The sequence below is a fragment of the Pteropus alecto genome, unplaced genomic scaffold, assembly GCF_000325575.1.
Source record: "Pteropus alecto unplaced genomic scaffold, ASM32557v1 scaffold123, whole genome shotgun sequence".
NCBI classification, from domain to species: domain Eukaryota; kingdom Metazoa; phylum Chordata; class Mammalia; order Chiroptera; family Pteropodidae; genus Pteropus; species Pteropus alecto.
Genome location: NW_006433950.1, coordinates 4,784,619 through 4,792,219, shown reverse-complemented (window position 1 = coordinate 4,792,219; position 7,601 = coordinate 4,784,619). Strand labels below are relative to the sequence as shown.

The 7,601-nt window shown below is 55.6% G+C and overlaps 1 pseudogene; it reads right to left on the bottom strand.

The window, feature by feature from the left end:
* Positions 1–4,452: 4,452 nt before the first annotated feature.
* LOC112477338 lies at positions 4,453–4,571 on the bottom strand (annotated as a pseudogene).
* Between the last annotated feature and the right edge of the window lie 3,030 nt (positions 4,572–7,601).

Here is a 7,601-nt window from a genome sequence, read left to right as displayed (position 1 = left end):
TTCTCATGCAGGCTAACATTGTTATTACTTATTATTTGGATGTGAAGTCATTTATTTTTAGTTTTATGTCCAAGCTGTCAAGCTAAATTTCATTGCGAACTGCCACATACAATTTTTAACTGCCATTTAAAACGAGATTCCAACTCTAAATTATGGAGTGAGCTCGCACAAAGGGGCGTGCCTGACAAGGAGTGCAGCGAGGAGCCCCGATTTCCCCCAAATCAAAGGGGCCGCCGGTGATTATTTCGGGGGGAAGAAGAGGGCACAGCCTTGATGCTTGCCTCCGTGGTGGCCGGTCATCCCGGTGGGCCTGCCGGCCACACCAGACCCCCGGGTACCCGCCCTGGGGTGCCTGCTGCCCTTGGGGGAAGCGGGTGGGGACCGCGGCAGAGAGGGTGCCTGGGATGGTTTGGCATCGGGTCTGGGAGCCACTGGGTAACCCCCTGAGGAGGCGGGGTCCCCCGGAGTGGGACTGGGGAACCACAGAGGACACCGCCTTTGGCGGAGCCCAGACAAGCGTGCGGAAGCCTTATCTTGCCAGCTTAGCTGTGTACAGCTTGATCCCAGGGCAGCTGTGACCCCAGGGCCCACTCCCCTCCGCGCGCACCCGCCCACTGAGCCCCGCGGCTGGTGCTTTAGTGACTCGGCTCATCCGGGTCTGTGAAGACACCAGCTGGGGCAAGCATCGCGCCTGCACAGCTGAGGAAAAAGGTGCTGAGCTAGGAGGAGGCTGTGAGGATGAAGGTTCTGGAAGCACCAGGTCAAGCCCAGAGCGGGGGAAAAGCAGGGCCTTTGCCAGGAGAAGGCCCAAGAGCAAGACGCGGCTGGAAGGACGAGGCCGCTGCCAGCAGCAGGTCTGAGACCACCATCTTGTCACCAGGCTGCCACCAGGGCCTGGGCTCTGTTTGTCCACCTCTCCCCCCGCCCCCACCTGCCCAGAAAGCTCCGGTGTTCAGGGAAGCCAGTCACAGACGAGCCCCACGGAGAGCTCATGTCACCACCCCAGCTCGTAACACTTTAATGTCTGCGGCCAACCCGGGGACTCAGGAGCGCTTTTCCCCTTGGATAAGTGTCTTCTGGGACGGAGCAGGAGGGCCCAGCCCCACCTCCGCACCCCGCCGAGCTGGGCGGCCCCAGACAGACCACGATCCCAGAGGCCGATGTGACACTGGTCTCCAGGCGTCAAGCCACACTGCAAGGCTAGAAGATGGGGAACATTCGGGTCCCTCCTTCTCTTGGTCGATCTCCCTAATCTCAAGTAGGAAAACGGCCTTAATTCTAAACGCACACGCTTTGTCTTAGGGGCAGATCTGAGTGTGCGAAAAGCAGCACGTTCTCCGCGCCAGGCTGAGAGGGGCGTCATCCCTGGCAGGAGAGGCTGAAGGTGTCTCCTCTTTCCTTCCTTTGCCATGGCAAAGAGGCTGCTGTGCTTTCTACACGTCACAGATCTCTCGAGCTGGGGTGACGTGGGGGGTTCCTTTAAGGGAGAGTCCAGTCCACTCCCTCGCTCCTGCCTGAGCCTGTCTCAGGCCGTGAGGTTTTCTGGCTGAGTCAGGGCACCTGGTGTTTTGCGAATCTTCCGCGGCTGTCACCAACTTTATTTTCAGATAACTTTATTGAGATATAATTCACGTCGCATACAACCCTCCCATCTAGAGTGTATAATGCCGTGGATTTTGGTGAAGTCGGACGTGTGCAGCCATCACAGTCAATTTTAGAACCTTGTCATCTCAAAAAGGACCTCACACCCTTTAGCGATCACCCCAGAGCCCGCCCCCTCCCCCAGCCCTAAGCAACCGCTGATTTACTTTGTTTCTGTAGGTTTACGTGTTCTCGATACTTTAGACAAATGGAATCGTGTAACGTGTGGTCTTTCGTGTCTGGCTTCTGTCCCTCAGCACGGTGTTCTCAAGATTCATCCCTGTAGCGTGTGGGTTCTTCATCCTGTCTGTGGGAAAAGGGGTACACCGCGTTGTCTATCCCTTCTTTTCTTCACAGGTGTTTCCGTTGGCCCCCCCTTTGGCTGTTGAGAATGGTGCTACTCTGAGCATCTGCGTACAAGTTTTCGTTTATACATATATTTTTTGTTGTTTACATATATTCATATTCCTAGGAGTGAAATTGCTGGGTCATTTCCAGCGACTTTCGATCACTATTTAAAACTCATTTCGGCCACAGCGACTCACATGCCCATTATCTCCTTTCCTCTTTCTTCAAGCTCCTCCCTCCAGAAAACCAATTCCGTCGGCTCGAACACATTGGGCTGTGCCTATTTCACTAAAGATCGTGGGCACAGTCCAAAGAAGGGGGGGCCTCGAATACCCGCAGCCCCGCCTTGGTGGACAGACGCCTCTTCATCCGGCCCCGTCTTCTCTCATTTTCCTCCTCTCATATGCACTTTAGCTCCGTCTCGGCTCCTTCAAGCTTCACATACTTGTGAATACTCTCTGTAAGCAGAGGAGAAGCCATGAGGCCGCACAGCGAGGGGGATAAGCTGAACGCAGCAAACCCGCTCCAGTTACTGGGGTCCACCCGCAGAAGTCATTCTTCCCAGGCATTACGGCTGCTGACAGACCCGGGCCCAGGGCGGTCGCCCCTTCAGCCTTCTGCAAGGTCTGAGTTCTGTGCAAAGATCTCTCACCAGTGACCCTCAGGATGGGTTTGATCAAACCCTCAGTGCTTGAGCATTAGTTCGTTTTCTGCTTTTAAAAGTTAGGAAGTTTCTCTCAGAAAAGCGGAAGACCTGACAGCTGTGAGCCATATCCTTGCCTGGCACCAGTGGGCTAGAGCTGAGGGTGGCTGCTCCTCAGGCTGGGCCTTGCCCGCCGGGCCTGGCCCACGCCCCTCCCTCCGGGGTCTGCTGGCCTCTGCGGGCTCTGCGGTAACCTCAACGCAGCACCAAAGAGAGAGCAGATGTTAGGGTCATACAGGACTCTGCCTGCCGAGTGAGGTCAGGGCCATGGACTCTGGTGGCACCAGTGGGCTAGAGCTGAGGGTGGCTGCTCCTCAGGCTGGGCCTTGCCCGCCGGGCCTGGCCCACGCCCCTCCCTCCGGGGTCTGCTGGCCTCTGCGGGCTCTGCGGTAACCTCAACGCAGCACCAAAGAAAGAGCAGATGTTAGGGTCACACAGGACTCTGCCTGCCGAGTGAGGTCAGGGCCGTGGACTCTGCCGAAGGTGACAGACAGACAAAGAGGGCGATGAGCAGAGATGCAGCTTAAGCCCGTCAAAGGCACTGCTGAGGATTCTGGCCGTTGCCAATAAGACAAAGTCAGGGAGGTGGCCGGCCACTGCCCCGAGAGCTGGCCAGGCAGAGGATTCACGCACCCACCCAGTGTCTGCTGAGCCTCTGCTCCACACCAGGCACTGTTCTAAATTCTGGGGACACAGCCCTGCCCTTGAGCAGACGATCAAGAGAGGGAAACTGATAACGTACCCGATAAATAAGTCACATGGGGACAAGGGTGACAGCAAAGTAGGGGAAGGGGGCGTTGGCTCAGCCGGGGGAGGGAGGGCCGCGACTGCAGGTGGGACGCCGAGGTAGGCCCCGCCAGGAGGCGCTGCCGTCCAGGCCTGAAGGGAGGGAGAAGCTGAGCTGCGTACTTGTCCCAAGGAAGAAGTTCTCGGGCGACAGGAATGGTGTGTGCAAAGGCCCTGAGCTCCGCGTGCTTGGACAGCAAGAAGGTGCCCATAGGCGGAGCCACTGAGGGAAGGGAGGGGGCCCGCCTGAGGCCAGAGCCAAGGGGCAGGGACAAGAGATTACGTGTGGCCTTGGGGACACGCGGGGACTTTGGATTTTACACCTAGAGGGGAACCATAAGGGATTCTGAGCAGAAAAATGATACGACCTGAGTTAGGTTTTAACGGGTCACGCTGGCTGCATCCACAGGGAGACGGGGAGAGACCCATGAGGCTTAACGGTGACCCGGCCAAGACCGCGGGGGCCAGGACGGGAGCAGATTAGCTGCCGGGAGGTGGTTGCATTCGGGACCTGGCTGAAGTAGGGGTGACCCAGACTTCCTGACAGGTTAGATGTGGGGGATGAGAGGAGGGGCGACTAGGCAGGACTGGTGTGTCAGGCAGATGGCCGTGGCGTTGGAGGTGACGAAGGGAACTTGTTGAGTAAGCAGCTGGCGACGGGAGTCTGGAGGTCAGGGGAGACGGCCGGTCTGGAGACTCAGATGGGGGGCCATCGGTGTGCAGGCTGGTCGAGGTCACCGAGTGAGTGAGGCCCGGGACACATGGAAAAGCCAACAGAGGGGACAGCAGCAGGCCAGTTGCCACCCAGGGATGGAAGTGGTTCCTCTGCCCATTTACCTTTGGCAAGGAGGGCAGCTGAGTGGCAAGTTTTTTTTTGTTTTTTTTGTTTTTAGCTGAGGCAACCCTTGTTGACCTCTCACATATTGCAAAGACCTCGTCAGTTTACAATCCTTTATTTTTTTTTTAAATTTTTACACCTACAGCACCTGGTCTTCCTAGGTGGTCTCCCATCCAAGTACTAACCAGGCCCGATTCTGCTTAGCTTCCGAGATCAGATCGGATCGGACTTACTCGGGGTAGCATGGCCATAGACTTGAGTGGCAAGTTCTGCTGACATATTAACATGACTAAAATACAGAATTTTCTCTCTCAACTGCTCTGATGCCAAATCCATAGCTTAAATTTTTTAACTTATTTGTTTTTGCACGGGAGATATATCTGCATGGTTCTCTCTGGATGGTTCAAATTCAAAAAGCACAGTAAAGTCTTTTTACCCCTGTCCCTCAGCCACCTGACTCTTCACCAGAGTCAGCCGGGTCCCCAGGTTCTCGTACTTTCGTCTGGAATGTCCCCAGCACGTCCAAGCGTAGCTGCACGTCTGCGTGTACACGCTTCTCCCTTCGCCAGCTTCTACACAGCGGTAGCCCAGCCCGTGGCTTATTTGGTAGGTCTTGAAGATGGTTCTGTCTCAGTACATAAACAGCGTCCTCAGTCGTGGCTTTTTCTCTGTGGCATTTCATTTTCTGGCTGCACTGTAATTCACTTAACCAGGCTCCCGCTGAGGGACTTTTGTTTTCGATCTTTTACCACAATTAATAACCTCATAGACCTGCAGTTTTGCACCTGCATGAGCATAAGTCTGTTGGATTAATTCCCAGCTGTGTGCTAGGTCAGAGGGCACGTGCATTTGGATTTTTAACAGATATTGTGAAAGGCAGTACCAGTTTTAGCTCCCACGAGCCGTCTATGACAATGTCTTTTTGACACGTTTTCAGCACTGTCCGTTACCAACTGATTTGATCTTTTCCATCTGAGAGTTTTTTAAAAATGGAGTTTTAGTTTGCATTTCTCTTATTACAGGTAAGATCTCCTGTAGCTCTTGACACAGCACCTAGAAATGTCACTCAGCAGAAGAATTAGATGAGCAAAGTCTGTATTCAGTGCCCTTTTCTTCGCTTGTCCCCATTGTCCAGGAGGAAATAAATTGAGAGACTTATTCCCTTGAGGACTTTAGTCATTGAAAGCGGGATCGTCCCTGAAATCGTTTACTTTCAGAACAGAAATGGAGGGCCGACACTTACCAACACAGGACGACGGGTCCGCGGTGGCAGTTGGGGCTCTGGACCCTTCACTCATTCATCCCGCTCAGCGGGCGCCGCCGGGGCCGGGGTGCCAGGCTCTGGGCTGTGCTGTGAGGAGGGAGCAGGCTACGATCGCCAGGCTCGGGGAAGCCACATCCTAGCAGGGGGCAGACGACAACCCAGCCAGCAGATGGGGATTTCAGGGGACAGTAAGACCTGCAAAGAAAATCGGACCGTGTGACAGTGACTGAAGAGGGTGAGGTCAGAGAAGGCCCCTGGGGAGGTGACGCTTCGGCGGAGGCCTGAGTTCCCTGCGACCTCAGTTTGAGGCCCGTGAGGGTTTTCGGTGACGGGTGTGCTGGCAGATGGGCCACCAAGGCTGGGCAGCCTAGGGCAGCCGGCGTCGGTGGTGTCACCGCACCCTCGTGGCCGATTTCGAGTGAGCGCAGCGAGGTCGCTGAGCTCACGTGCCGACCGCCACCCGGTGAAAACTGACCGCTGGCCTGGCAGGTGTGCTCCGGGACAGCGTTCTGCCATGTGTCCCCAGCCGGCTTTGCTTCACATACCACATTCAGATCACGTGGCCCATTCTGAGTCTTTCGGACGCCTAAGCCACCGTCCCTGGGGGGGCCACCGCACCCTTCCTCTCCTGCCCTGAGGTGCCCCCCACAACGTAGGTCCTCATTTTTTTTTTTAACAATGGACTTTGTTTTCTGGAGGCGGAGTCATTCCAGGGCCAACTCCCGCCCTTCGCCCTTCGCCCTTCGCCCTTCGCGGGCATGGTCCAGAGCAGAAAAGAAACCCACGTGACTTCCCGGCTGCGTTCACTCCCCTCCTGCCACAGGCATGGGTGTTGGTTCCCTGGGTGACACAGTGCATCTCAGGGTCCTGCGCCGCCCCTCCCCCAAGCATCGGGCCTGGGGACACTGGGCCTGGGGACACTGGGCCTGGGGACGCTGGGCCTGGGGACACTGGGCCTGGAATGCCAGGCGTGGGGGCGGAGACTCCGATTTCTTTTTCAGGTTCCATGTCTAATGTCCGGTCGGCATGAGGAGTATAAACAATTTTATGATGTCTCGCCATCCTTAAAATTCTGAAATTACTTTGGTCTTTGTTGGTCAGCAAATAAATTAATTCTCACTTGAAGAAACATCATCTTTAATGCGTTTCGTTCTGGTCCAATTACTGAGTGGCTCCCAGCGTGGATGCCACAGGAGCTGCAGATCAGAACTTGTTTTCCAGCCTGGTGGGCATCGATTTATTCAAGCTATCTGACACAGCTGATCATATTTTATTTTCCCAAATCTTCTCTCTCAAATTGATTTTTCAGAAAGATTTTAATACAGGTTTATTCACCTGGCTAATCCATTTATCTTCAGTTCCACCTGTAAAGTCAAGGAAGTCTCTGGGGTGATCTGTGAAAGGAAAGACGGGCTCTCTGTGCCTCGCTCCCCCCTCCCACCGCCTCTGACCCTTTACGCCATGCACACTCGCGTGCACGCACAGACGTGTGCACACACTCACCCCACACAGCCTTCCACACACCACCGCGCGTGCAGCCAATTAGCTGTGAGACCCTGACCTCGCTCCGCCTCCCCAGGCTTCCATTTCTTCTGCCACGTCGGAGGATTGCATTGTCTTTATCTTTAAAGTCCTTCCTGACCTGAGATCTTGAAAAGTCGGGAGCTGGAAGGGCCGAGGGGACCAGTCTCCCATGGCCCAGTGTGGGAAGCTGAGGCTCACCCTACACCTCCCTTCCCCGGGGCTGTTTTTCTGCCTTTCTCAGGAGCAGAAAGACTAAGTTGTGGAAGCAGAGACCTCTCTCTGGGGGCTCTCGGGCCAGCGGCCCCTTGGGCAGGTGGCCTCCTGGTGTTGCTGGAGCAACGGGTGGGCGGGGAGAGACACGTAAGCAGCAGAGTGTCTTAAAAAATACCACAGATGACGTGAGGGCGTGGGTGGCTGTGTGCGCTCTTGGGCAGGGTGTTCCCAGGCAGGAATGTGAGGCGTAGCTGCAGCCGCCCCAGGCTCCTGGATGTGGGGGT